Source organism: Lissotriton vulgaris, chromosome 7 (assembly GCF_964263255.1).
Source record: "Lissotriton vulgaris chromosome 7, aLisVul1.2, whole genome shotgun sequence".
NCBI classification, from domain to species: domain Eukaryota; kingdom Metazoa; phylum Chordata; class Amphibia; order Caudata; family Salamandridae; genus Lissotriton; species Lissotriton vulgaris.
Genome location: NC_141695.1, coordinates 920,937,081 through 920,952,129, shown reverse-complemented (window position 1 = coordinate 920,952,129; position 15,049 = coordinate 920,937,081).

Here is a 15,049-nt window from a genome sequence, read left to right as displayed (position 1 = left end):
ATCACTCATGACATCACTGATGACACCATCTTTGTGAAAGAGTGACAGACCTCCTTTCAGTGTAATGTAACCCTTGAAACACATATTCAAAAATAGAAATTAACATTTTCAAAAAAATGGAGATATCCATACCAGTTACAACAACCAATTCAGTAATACCACCATCTATATACACATCCAATCATTCACCAACAGTTCTATATAGTCACTCATACATATACTCACTCATCATATGTAGTGATACACCAATACATCCTGTTACACACCGAAAGTCATCCAAAAGTTACTCGCACACATACTCACACATGCAAATAAACTATTGAACATCCATTTATTTGCATATACAACTATACACACACTACCACCTTACTTCTAAGGAAACTTACACATACTTACTCTCTTAAACAATCACTTATAGAAACACATACTTATTTAAACAAGAACTCTTACAGTCTCACATATACTCACTTATAAACATCAATACTCACATATACTAGATTAAAACATATGTCGTTACTGATAAAGACACTAGTGAGACAGTCATTCACTCACTTACACACACATATACACACTCATCCGCCCATATAGTCCTGCACATATGCTGTCTTCAAAACACATACAAACAGTGAGTCAGTCATTGATGCATCTATGTGCAAAGTAATACCCCGACCAAACCATACAGACACTCATATGGCCGGGATGCCCGCCACCCCCTCTCAACACAATCCCAAAGGATGGGAGAAGTCGGACACAGGTTTTAACTTTTGGAAGGCGGGAGGGAGTCACCCTCCCGGCCGTATTTAATAAAATATTAAACAAAATTTAAAACATTAAATAAAAGTTTCATAGTTATGTACAATTTTACATTTATTACATTTCGATGAAGACATGTTCTTTGGCTAACCTTAACAGATCTCTAATACAAAGGTTTCCTAGCCGAGTCTAACATCCTGCAAATGCATACATTCTAAATTAAAATTGTACATCCTAGCATTAAGGGCCAACGGCAAGGTCTTAACCGGTGTCAGATCCCTACTACCAAAACTCTCGCCCTCACGGTGTGAGTGGCGCATGCGCAGAGGACTCTACCCTCATTGCCAACTGTAACTTCCCTTGTCGTGGTGGGGGCCCCCTTTCCACTCGACGCCATCTTAAAGGTCGTCCGAGTTCCCGTGTGAGGTATCTGTAGGAAGGACAGCGTGGACTCCCCCCCATCCCCACACTCTCTATCCACCGTCGCGGATATCCAGCCCCCGGGAAATTAGTAGGAGGGGCATCTAGCCGCCTCCCCCCCTGGGAGGGGACTATGGGCGTCTCCCCCTAGGCGACCCATCCTTAGTGGGTGCTGCCTCCCCGTGGGAGGGGCCAATGGCCGCCTCCCCCCGGGTGCTCCCATCCATTCTGGGTGGTGCCCCCCTCTAGGGACCTTGAAATTACTGCTCACCGATCATGACCTTACCGCCCGACCGAAAATAAATACGACAGTTGTTTACCTACTAAGGAGAAAAATTCTGACATTGCCTTGATGTGTCATCGACAGCTTACTCCTACCACGAAAAACATTATCCTACAGGCAGAAGTCACATCCTTAACTTAAACATTCCTTCACTTTTCTACAAAGGAAAAAAGGCCTATCTCAGCAAAATGTATTTAAAACAAACATTGCCATAAGGGGCTGGTGGGTGGGTCAAAATTGCTGCTTGTTCCGTCGAGGGCTCACGAGCGAGTGGGTGCAGCCTTCAGAGCATAGGAACAAGAGGACGATTCTTCGGATTCCCGCTCTATTTATTCTTCTGCGGGAGGGCGTGTACCCTCCTCCGGTACGCCTACTGGGCGTGGTCTTCGGTGTAGGTGTCTAGGACAACCCCTCTTGGGTGAGAAAAGGTGCGCCCCGGCTACGCCGCTTCGGGCATTCCAGCCGAGCCACGCCCCCCGCCCAAAATGGCTTCCCGGGGGGATCGGGGCACCAAACCATACGTTCGGGGGGACCGAGTAGTCGCCCCTTTCCATATGGCCGGGATGCCCGCCACCCCCTCTCAACACAATCCCGAAGGATGGGAGAAGTCGGACACAGGTTTGAACTTTTGGAAGGCGGGAGGGAGTGACCCTCCCGGCCGTATTAATTAAAATATGAAACAAAATTTAAAACATTAAATAAAAGTTTCATAGTTATGTACAATTTTACATTTATTACATTTCGATGAAGACATGTTCTTTGGCTAACCTTAACAGATCTCTAATACAAAGGTTTCCTAGCCGAGTCTAACATCCTGCAAATGCATACATTCTAAATTAAAATTGTACATCCTAGCATTAAGGGCCAACGGCAAGGTCTTAACCGGTGTCAGATCCCTACTACCAAAACTCTCGCCCTCACGGTGTGAGTGGCGCATGAGCAGAAGACTCTACCCTCATTGCCAACTGTAACTTCCCTTGTCGTGGTGGGAGCCCCCTTTCCACTCGACGCCATCTTAAAGGTCGTCCGAGTTCCCGTGTGAGGTATCTGTAGGAAGGACAGCGTGGACTCCCCCCCATCCCCACACTCTCTATCCGCCGTCGCGGATATCCGGCCCCCGGGAAATTAGTAGGAGGGGCATCTAGCCGCCTCCCCCCCTGGGAGGGGCCTATGGCCGTCTCCCCCTAGCCGACCCATCCTTAGTGGGTGCCGCCTCCCTGTGGGAGGGGCCAATGGCCGCCTCCCCCCGGGCGCTCCCATCCATTCTGGGTGGCGCCCCCTCTAGGGACCTTGAAATTACTGCTCACCGATCATGACCTTACCGCCACAGGCCGGATAGTTGACCGACTATCCGGCCCCCCCAACTCCTCCTAAAGGTCATGCTTCCTCAAACCCTTTAGCCATGCTATGAGGTCTCCTATGAGTAAATCATTCCCCTCCCTGTACAAGTGAACCCCATCATTCAGATACATGAGATCACCCCGAATACACCCGTGAGGAATGCTATGCAACTGCGAAGAGCGAAACAATTTACCAACTTTATTAGTAACCCTTTTCACCGAATGGTTCAGTGCTGACACCGAAAGGCCCCCCCCGCCATACCTTCCTGGGAATCATGTGGGACCAGGCAATCGTGCACCCCGGGATTCTTTTAGCCAACCAGCTAACAGCAGACAAAATTTGTTCAAAAAACACTCGTCTACCCAGTGTCACCAAGTCAATGCCCCCCAGGTGTACTATGACTACAGATGGCGGTGACCTTTGCCGCCCTAAGAGACCCTCAAAAAATGACTCGAATTGGTCAAAACAGAGCCCGCCCTTCCCATGGAAGGCCACTCTGTACCCGTATTCCCCAGCTGCGTGAGTCGCGTCACCTGCTTTGAATACGTCCCCGGCGCGCCTCACATATGAGTGGCCCACGACCCATACCACTCTCTCTCCAGACGGTGGTCCTTGACCGCTGGTCTCCTGGTGCTGGGTCGACTGCAAATTCCGCCCCGCGTGACAGGCTTGCGAAACTGTAATTCAAGCAAAAGACAAGAAGCGTGAGTGCATGTCAATTGATCTTTACAACATGTGCAATCGCACATACCTTTTGAAGCAATTTGAGGACCATCGTCCCAACTGTTTCACTTCCTCCGCACTCTGACCCCTGGCTGTAGCCTCAGTAGCAGCCCCTATCCGAAAGGAATGGGTCCCAAAATCGCACGGGTCCATGCCCGCAGCAGCGATTGTCAGTGCTAGCACCCTCTGGAACTGAAACCTCGTCAGTGGGGTGCCATCCTTGTGTCTCAGCAAACCCCCCCCCCAAGTAGCCGCCCTTAGTGCCAAGTATTCCTCCATACACTTTATCGGGCACGTGGGGGACCCTCGAATGCGCTGCACGACAACACTATTTCCCATAGCCCCCTGGTCGGTCTTGGACCTGGCTATCGAGACCACCATCGAATCACCCCTAATCTGGACGTGATCCCTGCGCAAGCCTCCCTCAATGTCTTTCTTATTCCTTGCGACCAGTTCGCTCACCCGCATAGCCCCATGAAATGCTAATGCGAAAGCTGCCCGGAACAGAACTGCTTCGAAATGGGAGGAGCACGTCCCGTCTAGTTTCGCTACAAGTAGGGACAACCTGTCTAAGCCAATCGGGCTCCTCGCATCTTGCTTGCGACCCTCGAGGCGCTGCCAGCTGCGAAGGGCCTTCTTAACCAAAAAGGAACCCGTTGGGTCTTTTATGCCATGCACCTGCGCCATGAATGAAATGGCCGCCCTATGCCTATTGGCCGTTGCCGCTGATCGGCCTTCTCTGTGCAGCGCTACCAGGAACCCCAGGAAGGATTCCTCCTGACCCCAGCTCTGACTCCCTGTCGGACCCAAAAATGTGCAATAGGAACGAAACGCTCCTTCGTATGCCTTCCTTGTCCTGGGGGCTAAGCTTGCTGCCACGAGGTCTTGTAATCCGAGGCACCGATTAGCCATAGTGCTTCGGGGAATGGTGCCGCCACTAGGTCCGCTGTAGGTAGATAACCCCTGAACGCCTGCATATGTGAACGAGAGAGTGCATCAGCTGCATGATTCAGTACGCCTGGCACATGTTTCGCCCTGAACTGTACATTTAGCCTCATGCAAAGCAGCACCACTTCTTTCAACAATCTCAAGATCCATTTGCAGCGTGCTGCCTGTTGGTTAATGCATTCGACAACAGTCATATTATCAGACCAAAACACCACTGAGCGGTCCCTGAAGTCGTCTGGCCATGCCATCAGAGCCACCCAAATGGGGAATAACTCCAAGAACCCAATGTTACCTGTGAGACCGCTGGAGTGCCACCACATCGGCCATGTTTGCGCCGACCATCGATTACCAAAGATGGCGCCAAATCCCACGCTCCCCGCTGAGTCAGTCCACAGACCTAGTTCATCTGAAGACGCTGGCGGCTTGTTCCACACGACTCGACCGTTGAAGTCCGCCAGAAATGCCAACCAAATGCGCATATCCTGGCGAACCTCTGCCGACAGTCTCGTACGGTGGTGCCCCTCTTTGAGACCAACCATAGCTTGTACAATAGAGCGTGAGAAGGGGCGGCCATTGGTAATACCCTCAAAGCAAAGTTAAGCTGACCCACTGTTTGTTGTAACTGGTGCAGGGTCACCTTCTCCTTGCCCAGGCATTGCGTCAAGGAAGCCCTAAACTTGGCCACCTTTTCCATCGGTAAACGGAAACATCCCTCCACAGAATCGAGCTCAATTCCCAGAAACTCCAGTGAAGTAGATGGTCCAACCGTCTTACCTGGCGCCAATGGGACTCCAAACTCCCTCATGAGGATGCAGAAGTCGTGCAGCGCCTGCGCACATTTCGTATCGCCGGCTACTCCCAAGAACAGGAAGTCATCAAGATAGTGCATAACCTGCTTATGCCCTGTGGCCTCGGTGAATGCCCACTCTAAAAAACAGCTGAACATTTCAAAATAGGCACAAGAAATGGAGCAACCCATAGGCATGCATTTATCCATGTAATAACTCCCTTGAAATGCAAAACCTAGCAAGCGCTGATCCTGTGGGTGTACCGGGAGCAACCGGAATGCCGATTCGATATCTGATTTCGCCATCAGCGCCCCGGGGCCCAGGCGATTTAACATGGCCATGGCATCATCGAACGATGCGTACCGCACTGAACAAACTTCTGGTTCAATGGCCTCGTTCACCGAGGAACCCCTTGGAGCAGATAGGTTATGAATAAGTCTAAACTCCCCTGGGTCTTTCTTCGGGACAACCCCTAACGGGGAACAGATGAACTCCGCCACCGGCGGGCGATGAAAAGGCCCTGCCACTCGCCCTAAGCTGACTTCTTTTGCTATTTTCTCCTCTGCCACGCTAGGGTTGTGCTGTACCGATAACTGGTTTTTACAAAAGGAGTCCCCCCGAAAATCCCCCGTCGGGATGTGGAAGCCATGTAAAAATCCCTTCCTCAACACCTCCCGTCCCGCCATTTTTAGATCTACATGAACTCTCCGGGTGGGAGGAATTCCCACAGCCCGCACACACATGCTTGAACCTACATGTTCCCTGCGGTCTGTTACAGTTGCCTCGATTGAAGCCCCAACAGACCCCACGCTTGCCGCCATTCCCGCCGGTCTTAGGCTGGTAATCCCCACCGGCGCCCGCTCGAAAGGGCACCGCGGGCTTTTAGCGGACGACCCCTGACCCACTCCCGCCTGGCGAGGACGTACCTGCCGCCCTTGGCAGGAGCTGCTTGTGCCATGACACCGAGTCCAGGCAATCCCAAGTCAAAGTAGCATCATATTCTTTCGCTTTCCGGAATTTCATGTCATAACCTTTCCATTCCTCCCCCTCATACATTGAATAAAAATCCATAATACGATTTTGATAGCAAGTCAACTCAGTCATCACCTCGGGTTTACGTTCCCCCAAAACTGCAGTAAATATAGAAAAGGCCTTAACCCAGTTCGTTACTGTCTCATCCACCCTGAATTCCGCCATCTTGGCGTGCCAGACGCTCAGGTGCCACAAATCCTTCTGGGTTTTAGCATATTCCATCTTGCAATGGTCAGTTAATAATGAAAACATGTTAACATATTTGTCTCCCCATATTAACTCTTTCATGGCCAAAGGGATGTGCTGTGCCACTTTCTCCCGCCTCGAAGGTAGTGAACCCTCCCCCGCCATTGGCAATGCGAGCTTACCCGGTTCAGCCGTTGTTCCCGCCGTTTTCTCGTGACCAACTGCAGGTCCTACCGGTGCCACCTGTGGGGAAACAAGAGGAACATTCGCCTTTGCGACATCTCTCGACTGAAGCAATTGCTCGATTATTAGTCTGGCCTCCTCGGCCGGGTCTCCAGGGGCCACTGATCCCCCTGCTTTTTTCTTGAGCCATGCCGTCAACTGGATGGCCAATTCGGGAGGCATCTCCTCATCATTATCGGGAGTAATCACAACCGGGATCGGCTGTCCCATATCTGGATTTGGTACCAGGTTGTCTACCGGCATGAGGGGGGCGACTGGGAGAACCTCTGGAACCGGGACCTCCCCTGAAACCGCCCTCTTCTTGAACCGTTTCCCTCTACCCTCAGGGACGACTCTCGGCAAGGCCGGGCCTATTACCTTCTTAGGGTGACCCGGGTTGCTCAGTGCATCCAGCTGTTTTTTGACCTCCGTCAAACCTCTACCGATCGATTGGACTTGTCCGAGTGTTCGGTCCATGCAAGCCATCCGGTTCGACAATAGGCGTAACACCTTGTCCGTCTCGGAACCCTTTGCCGCTTTCTTGCCAGCCATGATGTCGAGTATTCTGCTCCTAGCCGATCGACGAGGTTCCGGACTCTTCGAACTCCAAGTAACTGAAAAAGAAACAACAAGATTACAAGTTCTCAATATTGCTGCTTGTTCCGTCGAGGGCTCACGAGCGACGAGTGGGTGCAGCCTTCAGAGCATAGGAACAAGAGGACGCTTCTTCGGATTCCCGCTCTATTTATTCTTCTGCGGGAGGGCGTGTGCCCTCCTCTGGTACACCTACTGGGCGTGGTCTTCGGTGTAGGTGTCTAGGACAACCCCTCTTGGGCGGGAAAAGGCGCGCCCAGGCTACGCCGCTTCGGGCATACCAGCTGAGCCACGCCCCCCGCCCAAAATGGCTTCCCGGGGGGATCGGGGCACCCAACCATACGTTCGGGGGGACCGAGTGGTCGCCCCTTTTCATACTGATACTAAAAAAAATCTTATAACCCATATACACACACATGCAGCTACTCACCAACCCATGTAGCTATTTATACACAAAGTGAAACACTGATACATATATTTAAATATTTTAACATTACTCGCTAATATATGTATTCGCTAAGATACACTTAATAAGCCAGTTAACCAAGCAATTTAAAAAAAAAAAACATTCATTAAAACATTTATTTAAACATTTATCCTTCCATCGACCTTTACATATACATATATAAAAAATATTTATTTTTCAGAAAGATACACATTAACTGGATGGTGTCATCAGTGATGTCATGAGTGATGTCACTGACCATGTCATGAGTGATGTAATATGTGACGTCATCAGCAGTTCATTACACGCGCAAGTTATAGTGAGTCCAACTAACTATAATGTGGAATTTCAATGGTTTTATGTCAGTAAAATTTGCAGCTAACTATAACTGGTGTGAAACCTATGGTTTTTTCAGTGAATTTAATAGGTTTTTTATATGCTAATTCCTAACTAATACTGGTGTGAAACCTATGGTTTTTTCAGTGTATATATATATATATATATATATATATATATATATTACCTACTGGCGGTCGCCAGTAGGTATATATAGTTAGGATTTTTTTCCTATTGGATTTCTGAAAATTCTATGTCGAATAACTTTGGCGTTTGTGGACAGAATTGGCTGATTTTGTTTTTGAGCAGCCCCTGAAAATTTGGGGGGGTTTCGTCAAGGAGGGGCCGAGAAAAAAGGGGGGTCCCAAAACGTGTTGTTCCCATTCATTTTTCCATAGGGCGGTTGGAATCACTTTTAGCTCGAACGGCTGAATGGATTTATACGAAACTTGGCAAAATTGTAGATTTGGTTTGCCCGACGTGCCTTTGCTATGTCTCAATATATGTGCTTCAGTGGATTTTGAGAAATTAACATTTGAAAAAACAGATATATCTGTGACAGCGTCCCGGTTAGCGCCCCGGTTCGCGTACCTGACGCGTAACGGAACTTCGGGAGGAGAAGCGGATTGGCTCCCCAGTGACTGTCAACATTCTAAACAGTCCGGAGCGGCCGCCATCTTGTGTCTCGGTAGGATCGAGATACAAGAGGTGGAAAAAACAAAGTGGGAAATGAGCATAAGGGGGCAGAGTACATCCTCCCTGACCCCCTAGGTTTGATGAGGGGGCTTTAAAAGGGCCCCGCGGGGATAAAAAAACAAAATGTTATTAGCGTTTTTTTGCGGGGGGAGCGCCCAGTACGCGCACCGGGAAGCGGTCCGGGGAGCGTAATATATGGAAAAAAGAATGAAAGAATGTTCAAATATTGTATGTTTATTGATTGTTCTATTTGTTGAATTTTTTTATTTTTTTTATTTAAGTACCAACATGTAGGTACCAATGCAGAGTTTAAAAATAAATATACACCATTTTCTTTGGAGATATCTTGCATGTTGTTTCAGAAGTTATTGTGGTATATGGAATTCATAGCATAGTCTGTGAGGAAAGCAGAAAGAAAATGGAGGCAGGAGATGATAAAGAGATGTTAAATACACATTGGAGATAATATAGTGGGAGAAAGGAAGTAACTATGAGCAAACTTACTATGTAACACAAAAAAAGTTGCACAGTATATTTTAAGTCTCAGTTTATATTTTATCTTTTTGGGTACTATTTCATAATTTTCATATTAAAAAGAATAATGTTTCAAACAATTTTAACTTTTAAAATTTAAATTTATTGTTCTGATTTTTCATAATCTAAGAGAATTTGTAGCATTAAATCATCAGGAATGTCCTCCTTTTCATTCCAAGAATCACATTCACATTCTTCAGCACATTTAATTAATTCTTCGTCTAATGTGTCATCCAAAAAGTCAATATCTTCATTTTCTTCCTTTGGATTGTTTTCAATCTTAATTTGAAAGGAAATATTATTTTCTTTCCATTGTGCTTCCATTTTCTTGCTGTAAATTGCATAAAAAAATATGTGAGTGGAGATAGGGCACTGTTGGGTTTAAGTTCGCACATGTGCTTGTGAGTTTTTAACAGTGAAGTAATCTTTGGGCAGTGCATGGTTTCAGGCAGGAAGTAAAACTATTAAAAAGTGCCTGTGATGAAGCCTAAGTAAATTCATAATTATACCACAGAAGCCTAACTCAATCAATAATTTAAATAATTAAGTCTTTCTCAATGACTAACTCTTATAGAGGGACAGTATGTAACTATCTGAAAACATTTTCCTTATTAAATTTAAAGTGCATAACATAGTTCTCCTTTCAAATTTTTTAAATTATATCTTACCTTTGAAAAAGAAGTTAAAGTTCACAGTCAAAATGCTCTTGAAATGTACTTCAGGAAGTAGTAGTCAAAATGGCTGTGTTTCTCTCTCTTTATATATATTCAGGTACATAACCAATCAAATGTCATGAAATAATAGTAGAAAATTAAAGTAACATTTTAATTGGTTGTCAATTCTAACACTTCATATGTGTTTCTGTCATGTAATTTACCTCAGGATATTTAGTCAGTCCTACAGCATAATTTTCTCAATGGAATTCCATCAAATTTGGGTAAATGGTAGGGACTGCTATGTAGTAGGGCCTATTCTATATTTGATGAAAGTGTCTCCAGTAGTTTTTCTGTAAATTACTTTCCCACCTTTTTTTAGCGAGCGCTCACCGGTGCGCGCACCGGTACGCGAACCGGCAGTGTTACGGGAGTCCTCCATTTTGTGTATCGGTAGAATTGAGACATAAGATGGAGGGGAAACAATGTTCGGAATGGGTAGAAGGGGGCACGGTAGACACTTTGTGACCCTCTAGGTATTCTGAGGGGGGCTTAGGACACTCATATAGGCAAAAAAAAAAAAGAATTAGAAAAATTTTGCGGGGGAGCGCCCGGTACGCGCACCGGTAAGAGAACCGGGGAGCGTACTTTGATGAAAAATAGTGAAAAAAGTTAGAAAAAGATTAACGTTTAGAATGATCAGAGGTAGGGTAGCTCTGAAAAGAGCTATTGGGTTCTGTGGCTGATTTAGGTACCTACAAGTAGGTTCCAATGCACAGTTTTAAATTCAGGAGGAATATTCTATTCCCCTCATCTGAGAAGTGCACACCATCTCCTCTGTAGATGTCTTGCATGTTATAATGCAAGTTATTGCAAGTTATTGTTGTATATTGAACCCATTCTGAAGTCTCTCATGTAAGCAGAAAGAGATTTATTCACATGTTTCCGTGCTTTCTCAAATTGTGGACAAAATTGGTTGGACCAGTTCCATTTCTGTCTTTGGCATATATTGGAATATGCCAAGGCAGTTTGGGGAAAAAGTGTCATCAATTGATGAAAGGTGTCCTTTAAAAGCATTTCCAGACCAACCCCAGTCATAGAGCCCAAATCATTTCCACCACAGTGCACTATTAAGAGGTCAGGGTTTGGCAGATGCATAAAACAATTATAATTAAAACATATAAAATATATTTTTCATTTAAAAGAAGAATACATTTTACAGCTTTTGATATTTGCTATTAAAAAACCATTGAAATTCACTGAAAAAACCATTGGTTATAGACCATGTATAGTTAGGAATTAGCATTTACAAAACCTTGAAAATTCACTGAAAAAAAACATAGGTTATAGACCATATATAGTTAGGAATTAGCATTTACAAAACCTTATTTTACTCACACAAAACCATTGAAATTCGCATATATAGTTAGTTGCACTAACTATATATCGCGCACCCGCAATCCACTGCTGATGATGTCACATATTACATCATTCTTGACATGGTCAGTGACATCACTGATGACATCACTGATGACATCTCAAATGACATCACTAATGACATCACTGATGACATCTCAAATGACATCACTGATGACATCACTGATGACATTTCATTTGACATTACTGATCACATCACTGATGATATCATTTATGTGATAATACAATGAATCTCTCAGACTCTAATATAACCTTAGATACAATCAGTGTAAACAGACACTTACAGACTGTCACTCATCCATGGAGTTACTCACACACCTAGTCAGTCATGCCAAGAATCAATCACACCTCCATTTCCTCAACTATACAGAAATACACACCTTACTTATTCAAACATATACTAACACATATTTACTCTCTTATACAATCCCTGATACAAGTTCACAATGATCTATACAGCCACTCACACATTTACTGGCTCTTATGCACAGTTATTAATATATGTCAACTCTCACATGTACTGCGTTTTACATATGTACTTACTTTGACATGTAGCACTGAGATATCCATTCAATCACCAATACACTCATGCACACAGTCAACCGCCCATACAGCTGTTTCCACATTCACTTTTGAACCCATACATCTAGTGAATCAACTGCTCACACATCTATGCACAGAGTTATACACCTTCAAGCCACCCACATACATACTCAGTCTCCCATACAAATACTTGGGCAACCAATCAATAATCCATATAGTTACTCATATAGCTACTGATCAACACATGCAGCAGTTTACAGAACAACAGAAATAAAGATGCACAAATTAAGACAGTTTAGTCACTAACCCATGCACTCAGTGAGACACATTTAATCACTCTCTCATACAGTCAGTCATGCACCTACTAAATCCTTCATCCAGACACTTATACATTCACCAATTCTCCAATATGTAAAACATATTTTAACTTTACAGAAACATACTGGATGATGTCATCAGTGATGTCATCAGTGATGTCACTGACCATGTCATGAATGATGTAATATGTGACATCATCAGCAGTGGATTGCGGGTGCGCGATATATAGTTAGTGCAACTAACTACACATGCGAATTTCAATGGTTTTGTGTGAGTAAAATAAGGTTTTGTAAATGCTAATCCCTAACTATATATGGTCTATAACCTATGTTTTTTTCAGTGAATATATATATATATATATATATATCAAACAACATCCAGGTTGACGAAAAAGAATTCCACACTGGTGCCACGGCCTCAATTTGTTAAACGCTTTATTCAGTTATGCAACGGGTGCCCAACGCGTTTCGCTGTTTCATGTGTCACAGCTTGTTCACGGGTCAAGTTTTACCAACACAACATGTATTTTTAAAGTGCTAGAGACTAGTTCCGCCCATTACTGATAGAAACAGTGGAAAGACTCCATTGCTAGATCTTCAATAGATGTAAACAGTGAAAATACCTCGATTTTTGTAAGAACTCAAATTTGCACTCCATAATTCTACAATACTCGAGTTAAATAATTATAATGCAAAATAAATGAATGTCAAAACATTTAAAGCCCCAGTGGGCGTGGCCTGACCATTCGGACTAACTTTTCCGTATTCGTATGGTCACAATGCTGGTATTGAAATATACTGCCCCAGTGGGCATTTAAACTTAATATTTAAACCAGTGTTACATGATTTTTGCCACTGAACAACAATCAATTTTAAATTCATTACACTTTTGCTTAGGCTGAAAACAAGAGTCCTGCTCAAGTGAATAAAGTTCATCTTCTGGATCTTCACATTTTTCATATAATTCATTCTGCAATGGAAACATATACATTTTAATTTAGTATCGGGGGAACTCTCTCATTGTAATATGAAAAACGATCAGTTAAAAACATATCAAGAGAAAAATAGACGCAAAGGATAGACTCATAAATTCATATTTCTGTGTTATTATCTCAGATGGATTGACATCAAAGTTTAACCCTGCAGGCATCATGGTATTAAACTTTATAATCATTTTTGATTCAAGTTTCCTCAAGTCAATCATGCGGTTTCCCCCTCTTTCCCTCTGGGGGATTGAATCTAACACACAAAATTTGAGGCGGTTTTGATTTTGATTATGGGTTTCATGGAAATGATGAGCAACCGGACTCTGTCTATCATTATTAGCGATTGCTCTTAAATGCTCAAGAACTCTTAATTTGGCTTTCTTGATAGTGCTTCAGATGTAATAAAGGTCGCAAGGGCATTTTAACGCATACACTGCGAACTCAGTGTCGCAGGAAAAATGTCTACTTATTTTGAATGCTGGCTTATCTTTTCTCAATTTGACGGTTTTGCAGTTCTGACTGTGCTTGCATGCCTAGCATTTCATGCAAGTAAAAAAACCTTCAACTGGATTCTTTCTCTTAGTTTTTTTCATGGAGCTTGTCATTAGAGTGTCTTTAAGGGATTTACACCGTCGGAAAGTGATAGATGGATATGGTCCTACATATTCTTTAAGGTCCTCATCCGTTCTTAACACTTCCCAAAATGTATGTAAGCTTTTCCGTACATCCCAAGCCTGGTTATTGTACGTGGTTATAAACCTAAGCTTATTACCTGATTCCTTGTTTTCTTTGGATTTCTTCAAAAGGGCGTCCCTATTTAGATTCTTCATTTTTTCCACACTTGCCGAAATGATATCTTCACTATATCCCCTTTCTCTAAATCTATTGCACATAACTGTTTCTTCTTTTAAGTTGTCCTCAGTTGAGCTACAGTTGCGTTTCGCTCACAATAGCTCCCCGTAAGGAATACTGGCAACTAGATTTCTGGGGTGACAACTCTGAGAAAGTAAACAAAACAGGTGATGGACAGAATGTGGATCAATGTCACACATTCACCCCAGTCCAAAGATCTGGGCCCAAATCCATCGTTTTTTTGCACTCCACACCACCCTGGGTTAGACAATTGCGATATGCAAATCAGCTCTGACCCTGTGCCCCATGGGAACAGTCCAGTCCGAACTACAAAAGCCATGTCCTTCCCAGAACGGAATCATGCATCCGAGGACCGGACCGGTTTCGAGGTAACACCTCTCATCAGCCCGGCTAGCTTGACTCCAGTGGTGTGGAGTGCCTGGGGCCCACGTCTGAGCATCCCCAGCGCACTTATGGCGGCAATTGCAAACAAAACAGGTGATGGACAGAATGTGGATCAATGTCACACATTCACCCCAGTCCAAAGATCTGGCCCCAAATCCATCGTTTGTTTGCACTCCACACCACCCTGGGTTAGACAATTGCGATATGCAAATCAGCTCTGACCCTGTGCCCCATGGGAACAGTCCAGTCCAAACTACAAAAGCCATGTCCTTCCCAGAACGGAATCAAGCATCCGAGGACCGGACCGGTTTCGAGGTAACACCTCTCATCAGCCCGGCTAGCTTGACTCCAGTGGTGTGGAGTGCCTGGGACCCACGTCTGAGCATCCCCAGCGCACTTATGGCGGCAATTGCAAACAAAACAGGTGATGGACAGAATGTGGATCAATGTCACACATTCACCCCAGTCCAAAGATCTGGGCCCAAATCCATCGTTTTTTTGCACTCCACACCACCCTGGGTTAGACAATTGCGATATGCAAATCAGCTCTGACCC